We start from the raw sequence: 12,416 nt of genomic DNA, 5'->3' as shown, positions 1-12,416 counted from the left end.
CCGAGGTGTATGAAAGCATAGGCCTTACGCTAAACATTAGTAAGACAAAGGTCCTCCACCAGCCTGTCCTCACCACACAGCACTGCCCCCCCCCAGGCATCAAGATCCACAGCGTGGCCTTGGACAATGTGGACCACTTCCCCTATCTCGGGAGCCTCCTATCAACAAGAGCAGGCATTGATGATGAGATCCCATACCGCCTCCAGTGTGCCAGTGCCTGAGGAAAAGAGTGTTTGAAGATCAGTCCCTCAAAACTGTCACCAAGCTCATGGTTTACAGGGCCGTAGTAATACTCGCCCTCCTGTATGGCTCAGAGATGTGGACCATGTACAGTAGACACCTCAAATCGCTGGAGAAATACTACCAGCAATGCCTCCGCAAGATCCTGCAAATCCCCTGGGAGGATAGACGCACAAACATTAGCGTCCTCATCCAGACCAGCATCCCCAGCATTGAAGCACTGACCACACTTGATCAGCTCTGCTGGGCAGGCCACATAGTTCGCACGCCAGACATGAGACTCCCAAAGCAAGCGCTCTACTCGGAACTCGTCCACAGCAAACAAGCCAAAGGTGGGCAGAGGAAACGTTACAAGGACAGCCTCAAAGTCTACCTGATAAAGTGTGTCATCCCCACTGACACCTGGGAGTCCTTGGCCATAGACCGCCCTAAGTGGAGGAAATGCATTCGGGAGGGCGCTGAGCTCCTCGAGTATCGTCGCTGAGAGCATGCAGAAATCAAGTGCAGGCAGCGGAAGGAGCGTGCGACAAACCAGGCTCCCTGTCCACCCTTTCCCTCAACGACTATCTGTCCCACCTGTGACAGAGACTGCGGTTCTTGTATTGGACTGTACAGCCACCTACAAACTCATGCTAAGAGTGGAAGCAAGTCTTCCTCGATTCCGAGGGACTGCCTATGATGATCGTATCATCAGCAAACTTGGATATATTACATTTGGTCCCCTCATCCAAATCATTGATATAGATTGTGAATAGCTGGGGCCCAAGTTCCGAACCTTGCGGTGCCCCACTAGTTACAGTCTGCCAAGCTGAAAATGACCCGTTTATTCCTACTCTCTGTATTCTGTCCATTAATCAATCCTGAATCCATGCTAGTATATTACCCCCAATCCCATGAGCCCTAATTTTGTTTAATAACCTGTTGTGTGGCACCTTATCGAATGCCTTCTGAAAATCCAAATACACCACATCCACTGGTTTCCCCTTATCTATTCTACTAGTTACAACCTCAAAAAACTCTACAGATTTGTCAAACGTGATTTCCCTTTCATAAATCCATGTTGACTCTGACCAATCCTATTATTATTTTTGGAGTGCCCTGTTACTATGTCCTTAATAATAGATTCTAGCATTTTCCCTACTACTGATCTCTGTCTAACTGGTCTGTAGTTCCCCATTTTCTCTCTCGCTCCTTTCTTAAATTGCAGGGTTACATTTTCTACCTTCCAATCCGTGGGAACCTTTCTAGAATCTGGAATTTTGGAAGATGACAACCAATGCATCTACTATTTCAATAGCCACCTCTTTCAAGTCCCTAGGATGTAGGCCATCAGGTCCAGAGGATTATAGTATATATAATATTTTGCTATGGTACCTCAGCCATACCCTCTGCCTCCAAGCATAAGTCTCCTCTTTGGTCCCTATCCGGCCTCACTCCTCTTACTACCCATTTACTATTTATATGCCTATCGAGGACGTTTGGGTTACTTTTATGTTGGCTGCCATTCTATTCTCAAAACTTTTCTTTGGTCCCTTATTTTCTTTTTCACTTCTTCTCTGAATGTTCTATATTTAGCATGATTCTCAGATATGTTCTCTGTTTTGTATGCAACCCTAGGCAACCTGTATCATACCGCCACCAGAGGGCTTACCTGTTGGAGTCCCAAGAGATCCCAGCATCCCTTGGGAGCACTGTATATAAGCAGGCCTCCCATGCTGTACCCGCACTCTGGAGTTTAAATAAAGGAGTTAAGGTCACACTTACTCATTGTCTACAATACTCAGTTGCATCACTTTGTTCTGAGCCTAACGTCTGGCGACGAAATAACGAACAACCACACGAAAATGCAAAGAACTGTTGGCGTCCTGGAGAAATTGGGAGGCCTTCGAGGAGCGACTCGACCAATACTTCGTGGCCAACGAGCTAGAAGGGGACGAGAATGCTGCCAAATGAAGGGCGATCCTCCTTCCCGTCTGTGGGGCAACAACCTATGGCCTCATGAAGAATTTTCTAGCTCTGGTGACACCAACAACCAAATCCTATGAAGAACTGTGTACACTGGTCCGGGAGCATCTAAATCCGAAGGCAAGCGTTCTGATGGCAAGGTATTGATTCTACACGTGTCAACGGTCTAAAGGCCAGGAAGTGGCGAGCTACGTCGCCGAACTAAGGCGCCTTGCAGCACATTGCAAATTAGGTGGATTCCTGGAGCAAATGCTGAGAGACTTTTTTGTGCTTGGCATTGACCATGAGGTTATCCTTCACAAACTATTGACTGTTGAAACACCGAATCTGAGCAAAGCCATAACTATAGCCCAGACATTTATGTCCACCAGCGATAACACCAAACAAATTTTGTAGCAAAAAGAAGTTTTGGCAAGTACTGTACACAAAGTAACGTGGTTTTCAGGCAGGAATGCATATGGCAGAACATACACGCCTGCAGCTGCACGACCTCAGATGACCCAGAGTCCGCCACCAATCGTTAATGCGAGGCAGTTAACACCGTGTTGGCGCTGTGGAGGTGATCATCGAGCCCATCAATGCTGCTTCAAACACTATGTGTGCAAAGGTTGTGGAACAATGGGACACCTCCATCGAATGTGCAGACGAGCTGCAAACCCTGCAAATCACCACGTTGCAGAGGAGGATCGATCCATGGTGGATCAGGCTGAACTAGAGACTCGAACCGAGGAGACAGAAGTGTACGGGGTACAAACCTTCACCACGAAATGTCCACCGATCATGTTAAAAGTTGAACTGAACAGAACTCCAGTATCCAGTCTATCATGAGCAAAAAGGCCTTCGACAGGCTGTGGAGCAACAAGGCACACAGGCCCAAGCTTAGCCCCATTCATACCAAGCTAAGAACTTACACTAAAGAGCTGATCCCTGTTATTGGCAGCGCAGCAATAAAAGTCTCCACTGATGGAGCAGTGCATGAACTACCACTATGGATTGTACCAGGAGATGGCCCCACACTGTTCGGCAGAAGCTGGCTGGGAAAAATCCGCTGGAACTGGGACGACATCCGAGCGCTTTCATCCGTCGACGATGCCTCATGTGCCCAGGTTCTGAGCAAGTTCCCATCGTTGTTCGAGCCAGGCATTGGAAGTTTCTCGGGCGAAGGTGCAGATCCACTTGGTTCCCGGTACATGACCCAGCCACCACAAGACACGGACGGTGCCATATATGATGCAAGAGAAAATGGAAATTGAGCTGGACAGGCTGCAGCGAGAAGGCATAATTGCGCTGGTGGAGTTCAACGAGTGGGCCAGTCCGATTGATGCAGTTCTCAAAGGCGACGGCACAGTCAGAATTTGTGGGGACTATAAAGTAACGATTAACCGTTTTTCGCTAGAGGACTACTACCCGCTACCCAAGGCAGACGACCTATTTGCGACCCTGGCTGGAGGGAAGACATTCACCAAGTTGGACCTGACCTCCATGATGCAAGAGCTGGCGGAATCTTCGAAAGGCCTCACCTGCATCAACACGTACAAAGGTCTGTTCATTTACAATAGATGCCCGTTTGGGATTCGATCGGCCGTGGCAATTTTCCAAAGGAAAATGGAGAGCCTGCTAAAGTTGGTTCCGCGCACCGTTGTCCAGGGCAACATACTGGTCACAGGTTGGGACACCATCGAACACTTGAAGAACCTGGAAGAGGTTCTAAGTCAGCTGGATCGCGTGGGACTTGGATTGAGACGCTCGAAGTGTGTTTTCCTGGCGCCAGAGGTCAAGTTCTTAGGGAGAAGAATCGTGGCAGACATAAGAACATAAGAATTAGGAACAGGAGTAGGCCATCTAGCCCCTCGAGCCTGCTCCGCCATTCAACAAGATCATGGCTGATCTGGCCGTGGACTCAGCTCCACTTACCCGCCCGCTCCCTGTAACCCTTAATTCCCTTATTAGTTAAAAATCTATCTATCTGTGACTTGAATACATTCAATGAGCTAGCCTCAACTGCTTCCTTGAGCAGAGAATTCCACAGATTCACAACCCTCTGGGAGAAGAAATTCCTTCTCAACTCGGCTTTAAATTGGCTCCCCATATTTTGAGGCTGTGCCCCCTAGTTCTAGTCTCCCCGACCAGTGGAAACAACCTCTCTGCCTCTATCTTGTCTATCCCTTTCATTATTTTAAATGTTTCTATAAGATCACCCCTCATCCTTCCGAACTCCAACGAGTAAAGACCCAGTCTACTCAATCTATCATCATAAGGTAACCCCCTCATCTCCGGAATCAGCCTAGTGAATCGTCTCTGTACCCCCTCTAAAGCCAGTATATCCTTCCTTAAGTAAGGCGACTAAAACTGCACGCAATGCTCCAGGTGCGGCCTCACCAATACCCTATACAGTTGCAGAAGGATCTCCTTGCTTTTGTACTCCATCCCTCTCGCAATGAAGGCCAACATTCCATTCGCCTTCCTGATTACCTGCTGCACCTGCAAACTAACTTTTTGGGATTCATGCACAAGGACCCCCAGGTCCCTCTGCACTGCAGCATGTTGTAATTTCTTCCCATTCAAATAGTATTCCCTTTTTTTGTTTGTTTTCCCAAGGTGGATGACCTCACACTTTCCGACATTGTATTCCATCTGCCAAACCTGAGCCCATTCGCTTAACCTATCCAAATCTCTTTGCAGCCTCTCTGTGTCCTCTACACAACCCACTTTCCCACTAATCTTTGTGTCATCTGCAAATTTTGTTACACTACACTCTGTCCCCTTTTCCAGGTCATCTATGTATATTGTAAGCAGTTATGGTCCCAGCACCAATCCCTGTGGCACACCACTAACTACTGATTTCCAACCCGAAAAGGACCCATTTATCCCGACACTCTGCTTTCTGTTAGCCAGCCAATTCTCTATCCATGCTAATACATTTCCTCTGACCCCTCGTACCTTTATCTTCTGCAGTAACCTTTTGTGTGGCACCTTATCGAATGCCTTTTGGAAATCTAAATACACCACATCCATCGATACACCTCTATCCACCATGCTCGTTATATCCTCAAAGAATTTGCTCGTTATATCCTCAAAGACAGCATCAGACCCACCGACGCCAAGATGGAGACCATTAAGAATGCGCCGAGACCACAGAACGTGACAGAGCTGGGACTCCTCAACTATTTCCTACCCGGGTTAAGCACCTTGCTGGGACCCCTACATGTGCTGTTATGCAAGGGTATGGGGGAAATCACAAGAGGCTGCTTTTGAGAAAGCCAGAAATCTGTTATGTTCCAACAAACTGCTTGTTCTGTATAATCCATGTAAACATTTAGTGCTAGCTTGCGATACGTCTTCATACGGGGTCGTGTGTGTGTTACAACAAGCTAACGAATCAGGAACATTGCAACCGGTCGCCTATATGTCCAGGAGTTTGTCCAAGGCCTAAAGGGCCTACAGCATGATTGAAAAAGAAGCTCTGGCATGCATTTACGGGGTGAAAAAAATGCACCAGTATCTGTTTGGCCCCAAGTTTAAGCTAGAAACCGGCCATAAGCCGCTCATATCGCTATTCTCAGAATAACGCCAATGCCTCTGCCCGCATTCAAAGATGGGCGCTCATGCTGTCTGCATACAACTATGTAATCCGCCACAGACCAACTGCGCTGATGCTCTCAGTCGGCTACCATTGCCCACCACCGGGGTGGAAATGGCACAGCCTGCAGACTTGCTCCTGGTAATGGATGCAATCGAAAATGAAAAGTCACCCGTTACGGCCCGCCAGATCAGAACCTGGACCAGCCAGGATCCTTTACTGTACTTGTAAAAAACTGTGTCCTCCATGGGAACTGGTCCGGCGTCCCAGCGGAGATGCATGAAGAGATCAAGCCGTTCCAGCGGCACAAAGACGAAATGTCCATACAGCCGGGCTATCTTTTGTTGGGTAATCGCGTGGTTTTGCCTAAGAAAGGCAGGGAAACGTTCATAGGCCACCTACACAGTACCCACCCAGGCATAATAATGATGAAAGCTATAGCCAGATCTCACGTGTGGTGGCCCAGCATCGACTCAGATTTGGAGTTATGCGTGCGCCAATGCAACACTTGCTCTCAATTGAGCAATGCACCCAGGGAGGCACCGCTAAGTTTGTGGTCACGGTCTCCAAATCGTGTTCTAGGATCCATGTTGACTTTGCCGGCCCTTTTCTTGGCAAAATGTTTTTGGTTGTTGTGGATGCTTATTCAAAACGGATTGAGTGTGTAATAATGTCTGTAAGCATGTCCACTGCCACCATTGAAAGCCTACGAGCCATGTTTGCCACGCATGGCCTGTCTGATGTCCTGGTCAGCGACAATGGGCCGTGCTTCACCAGTGCTGAGTTCAAGGAATTCATGATCCGCATTGGGATCAAGCACGTCACATCTGCCCCGTTCAAGCCCGCATCCAACGGCCAGGTAGAACGGGCAGTACAAACCATCAAGCAAAGCTTGAAACGTGTGTCGGAAGCCTCCCTGCAGACCCGGCTGTCCAGAGTGCTGCTCAGCTACCGCACCAGACCCCACTCACTCACCGGGGTTCCCCCAGCTGAGCTGCTCATGAAAAGGGCACTCAAAATAAGGCTCTCTCTAGTCCATCCTGATCTCCATGATCACGTTGAGGGCAGGCGGCATCAACAAAGCATGTACCATGATCACGCAAACATGTCACGCGATATTGAAGTCAGTGACCCGGTATTTGTACTCAACTATGGACATGGTCCCAAATGGCTTGCTGACATCGTCATAGCCAAAGAAGGGGTTGGGTGTTTCAGGTCAAACTTGCCAATGGACTAATTTGCAGAAAGCATTTGGACGAAACCAAACTGCGATTTATAAACAACCACGAACAACCCGAAGAGAACACCACCAACTTCGACCCTCCAACACACACACACGTGGCAACCAACATCACGGTTGACCACGAAGTTGAACTCACCATCCCCAGCAACCTGGCAAGACCAGCTGCTCAGCAGACTAGCAAAGAACCAACCAACTCACCCCACCTGCATTTGTATCGAGACGATCGACAAGGGAGCGAAAAGCCCCAGATCGTCTCACCCTGTAAATAAATGTACTATTGACTTTGGGAGGGAGTGATGTTATGTATGCAACCCTAGGCAACCTGTATCATAGTGCCATCAGAGGGCTTACCTGTTAGAGTCCCAAGGGATCCCAGTATCCCTTGGGAGCACTGTATATAAGCAGGCCTCCCATGCTGTACCAGCACTCTGGAGTTTAAATAAAGGAGCTCAGGTCACACTTACTCATTGTTTACAGTACTCAGTTGCATCACTTTGTTATGCGCTTAACATTCTCGACCTGACCTCTCTTATATGCGCCCTCTTTTTCTGCTTCATCTTACTGTCTATGGAGCCGATTTTCAGCAGCCCACCGCCCACTGCCACCCACTGCCCACTGCCACCCACTGCCCACTGCCACCCACTGCCCACTGCCACCGGCATTCCTTCTGCAGATCCGCCCCGCCCCACTTTGGAGGTGGCCTGGAGCGGGTGGGAGGGGAGAATTGCCGGGAACCGCCCACTGATGTCAGTGAATGGATGAGTGGTGCAGCTGAGCTCCCGCCCGCCGAGCTCCCAGATTCCTGTGGGCGGGAGTCGGCAGCAGAATGGGGTTGGACCACTGGCTACAGGCTGGTCTGTCCCCCGACGGTAAGTCTGAAGAACCTGAAAAAAAGGGAAGTGAACATTTAAAAAAAAAAATTTCAACCTGCATGGGGTCCCCGGAAGGTCTTCATATTTTTGTATTTTTTATTTGTGATTTTTATTTTCAGGTCGTCAACCCTCCGTGGGCCCAACTCCCTCCTCGGCTGGAACTTGGACGGCAAGCGCCTCTGCCGCCGAGAATGAGACCTCCCGCCCGGAGCCGCTCAGATTGGCGGCGTACATCTTCCATTTGCTGCCCGCCGACCTTCAAAGGAACTTCTTCATGGATATCCCACAAAAAGTACCGTCTGGTACATCGCCGGCACTTTGGGCGGCACTTGGGCAGGCGAAAGCCTTGCTGAAAATCGGCCCCTATCTCTCTTGTCAGCCAAGGAGCTCTGACTTTAGTTGCCCTACCTTTCCCTCGAGTGGGAATGTACCTTGACTGTACCCGAACTACAGTTTTGCCTGCTAATCTTTGATTGCAGTTCACCCGGGCCAGATCTGTTCTCATCCCACTGAAATTTGCCTTCCTCCGATTAAGTATTTTTACTCTGGATTGCTCTGTCTTTTTCCATCACTAATCTAAACCTTATGATCACTGTTCCCTAAATGTTCACCTACTGACAACTGCTCCACCTGACCCACCTCATTCCCCATAACCAGATCCAGCAATGCCTCCTTCCTCGTCGGGCCAGAAACGTACTGATCAAGAAAGTTCTCTTAAACACACTTCAGAAATTCTTCCCCCTCGCTGCCCTTTACACTATTATTATCCCAGTCTATACTAGGATAGATGAAGTCCTCCATTATCACTACTCTGTAGTTCTTGCACCTCTCTGTAATTTCTCGGCAAATTTGCTCCTCTATATCTTTCCCACATATTTGGTGGTCTATAGAATACACCTCGTGGTGTAATGGCACCTTATTATTTCTTAACTGTAGCCATATAGATTCTGTCCTTGACCCCCTCCAGGGCATTCTCTCTCTCCAGCACTGTATCATTCTCTTTAACCAATACTGCCACACCACCTCCTTTCTTTCCCTAAATATCCCATATCCAGGAATATTTAATACCCAATCCTGCACCTTTTTGAGCCAGATCTCTGTTATTGCCATGACATCATTTACGCCTGCAGCTCACCAACCTTGTTTACTACGCTTTGTGCGTTCACTGTAAACCCATCTTAGGCCATCCTGTGTTCTCTCTTAGTCTGCCTCACCTAATACAGTACTATTTCTTGCTTTAGTGCTATCCATCTCTCCCAATCCTTTGTGCCCTTTGTTCCTCCTTTCTAATGCTACAGCCTGGTGCCCATCCCCCTGTCAACTTAGTTTAAACCCTTCCCAACAGCACTAGCAAACCTCCCCGAAAGGCACCGGCTCTGTTGAGGTGCAACCTGTTTGGCCTGTACAGGTCCCACCTCCCCCAGAACAGGCCCTAATGCCCCCAGAATCTAAAGCCCTCCCTCCTGCACCAACTCTCCACCCACGCATTCATCTGCTCTGTCCTCCTATTTCTGTACTCACTTGCGCGTAGCACCGGGAATAATCCAGAAATTACTACTTTTGATGTCCTGTTTTTAAAATCTCTTTCCTAGCTCCCTAAACCCTGCATGCAGGACCTGATCCCTCTTTCTACCTATGTCGTTGGTACCAATATGGACCACAACCTCTGGTTGTTCACTCTTCCCCCCTCAGAATATGTTGTAGCCGTTCAGTGACATCCTTGACCCTGGCATCAGGGAGGCAACATACCATCCTGGAATCACGTCTGCGGCTGCAGAAACGCCTGTCTGCTCCACTGACTATCGAATCCCCTACCACTATTGCTTCCCCCATCTTCCTCCTCGCCCCTGTACAGCTGACACCTGTGGTGCCATTGACTTGGATGTGGCTGCATTCCCCAGAGGAACCGTTGTCCTCACCAGTACTCAGAACAGAATACTGGTTGGAGAGCGAGATGCACTACCTGCCCGGCGGTCACCCATTCCCTCTCTGCCTGCTCACTCCTCAGCTGCGGGGTGAAACGGGCTATCCACATAGCTCTCAGTCTCGCGGATGCATCGCAGTGACGCCAACTGCTGCTCAAGCTCCAAAACCCAGAGCTCGCGCTCCTCCAGCTGACGACACCTCCTGCACACATGTCCAGGACATGGGAAGCGTCCTGGAGTTCCCACATGGCACAGGAGGTGCTGGACTGAGCTGCCTTGCCATGGCTTTATTTATTCGACTATTAACAAACTTCTTTTTCTTAAGTTTATTTCTGTTACGTTACTTAAGACTTAAAAAAAAAACAACCACCACTACTCACCAATCAGCTCCTTCCCTTGCGCCGACATCACTTCCCTCGCTCCCTGACACTGGCATTCCCTCTGGGCTCTTGGGCCTACCTTTATCTGCAGCTGCCCCTCTCACTGTCCCACAGGTCTGCTCTCATGTCTATTAACTTACAGACCTTGGGCTCTGTGGCTGCACTCCTCCTTTTCAGTCAGATGTCCCCACCGCCTTCCTCCTCTCCACCGAACTCCTGCACTCACAAAATTCCTCACTCTACTTGCGAAGTTATACTGTACACTGTTTAACCTATGATCTCACTCGTAGACTGTAGTTATACTGTACACTGCTTAACCTGTGATCTCATCCCAGACTGTAGTTATACTGTACTCTGTTTAACCTGTGATCTCACTCATAGTGTACAGTATAACTACAGTCTACGAGTGAGATCATAGATTAAACAGTGTACAGTATAACTACAATCTGGGAGTGAGATCACAGGTTAAACAGTGTGCAGTTTAACTACAGTCTTTGAGTGAGATCACAGGTTAAACAGTGTACAGTATAACTACAGTCCGGGAGTGAGATCACAGGTTGAACAATGTACAGCACAGCTACACAGTCTGGGAGTGAGATCACAGGTTAAACAGTGTACAGTATAATTACAGTCTATGAGTGAGATCACAGGTTAAACAGTGTGCAGTATAACTACAGTCTATGAGTGAGATCACAGGTTAAACAGTGTGCAGTATAACTACAGTCTATGAGTGAGATCACAGGTTAAACTGTATAACTACAGTCTATGAGAGATCACAGGTTAAACAGTGTACAGTATAACTACAGTCTATGAGTGAGATTATAGGTTAAACAGTGTACAGTATAACTACAGTCTGAGTGAGATTATAGGTTAAACAGTGTACTGTACAATGTTTAACCTGTGATCTCACTCACTTACTTTTTTATTATTCGCTCCTAGGACGTGGGCGTCGCTGGCAAGCGCAGCATTTATTGCCTATCCCTAATTGCTCTCAAGAAGAATGGTGGTGAGCCTTCCTCATGAAACACTGCAATCCCTGTTGTGAAGGGACTCCCAGAGTTAGGGAGGGAGTTTTCACCCAGCGACGATGAAGGAACGGCGATAAATTTCCAAGTCAGGATTGTGTGTAACTTGGAGGGGAACTTGCAGGTGATGATGTTACCATGCGGCGCTGCCCTCGTCCTTCTAGGTGTTAGAGGTCACGGGTTTGGGAGGTGTTAGAGGTCACGGGTTTGGGAGGTGTTGCTGAAGAAGTCGTGGCGAGTTGCTGCAGTGCATCTAGTAGATGGTTTTTACTGCAGCCATGGTGCGCCAGTGGTGGAGGGAGTGAATGTTTAAGGTGGTAGATGGGGTGCCAATCAAGCGGACTGCTTTGTCCTGGATGCTGCTAAGCTTCTTGAGTGTTGTTGGAGCTGCACTCATCCAGGGCAAGTAGAGAGTATTCCATCACACTCCTGACTTGTGCCTTGTAGATGGTGGAAAGACTGCAGTTTTGCTGTATACTGTTTAACCTGTGACCTCACTCCCAGTGATGTGATCAATGATACTGATGGTCACTGCCCAGGGTCTCCCAGTCATGTGATGGAACTTCTGTGCATCTATGTGCTGTCGCAAACGCTGGGTTCAAATCCTCACACAAGCAAAATTCCTTTGCATTGAAAAATTTCCTTTTAATCAAATGTAGGAGTGTTGTAACTGTTCAGTGAAAGCCTTTGCCATTTCCTGCACCCTGTGTATTAAGCAGTTGTAGGTCAGGTGCAGTGTAAATGTCTCACTATACATTCCCAACCTCAAAAGGCATTCTACCATTGCAACGTGACAGCACCTATGCTGTTGCATCCCATCTTGTATGGGACCCTTCCAACTAGAGACCGATTTATCTCACCCCACCTGGGCTTCCTTTGAACCCAGGAACCTTTAGCTTACTGCCATGTAACTCTGTTAACAGGCCACCAGCCCAGAATTGCAGCTGTTACATAGACATTTGCTTGTGTTTATATAATCTATGCCTTTGTTACCTTCTGACTTGTCTATTCCAATTCTGTTCCAACCTGCCTCCCATCTTCTACCCTCCATAAAGTTTAGCTTCTCCAAAATATTGCTGCACCAAGTCCCATTGATCCATCACCCCTGTGTTCGCTGACCGAAATTATCTCCCAATTAAGCAACACCTCAATTTTAAAATTCTCATCCTGGTTTTCAAATCCCTCC

The 12,416-nt window shown here is 48.3% G+C and overlaps 1 long non-coding RNA gene across 1 annotated transcript in view; it reads left to right on the top strand.

Moving 5' to 3' along the window:
• LOC139229869 (uncharacterized) overlaps nucleotides 1-10,488 on the top strand; it is a 183,262-nt gene extending 172,774 nt beyond the window's left edge. The window contains exon 3 of the long non-coding RNA XR_011587836.1: nucleotides 8,020-10,488. This is a non-coding gene — a long non-coding RNA (uncharacterized lncRNA). The remainder of the gene's footprint in view (nucleotides 1-8,019) is intronic.
• The last annotated feature ends 1,928 nt before the right edge of the window (nucleotides 10,489-12,416 follow it).

Source organism: Pristiophorus japonicus, chromosome 19 (assembly GCF_044704955.1).
Source record: "Pristiophorus japonicus isolate sPriJap1 chromosome 19, sPriJap1.hap1, whole genome shotgun sequence".
Classification (NCBI taxonomy): domain Eukaryota; kingdom Metazoa; phylum Chordata; class Chondrichthyes; family Pristiophoridae; genus Pristiophorus; species Pristiophorus japonicus.
Note: the sequence above shows the minus strand (reverse complement) of the source record. Positions and strands in the feature narration are given on the sequence as shown.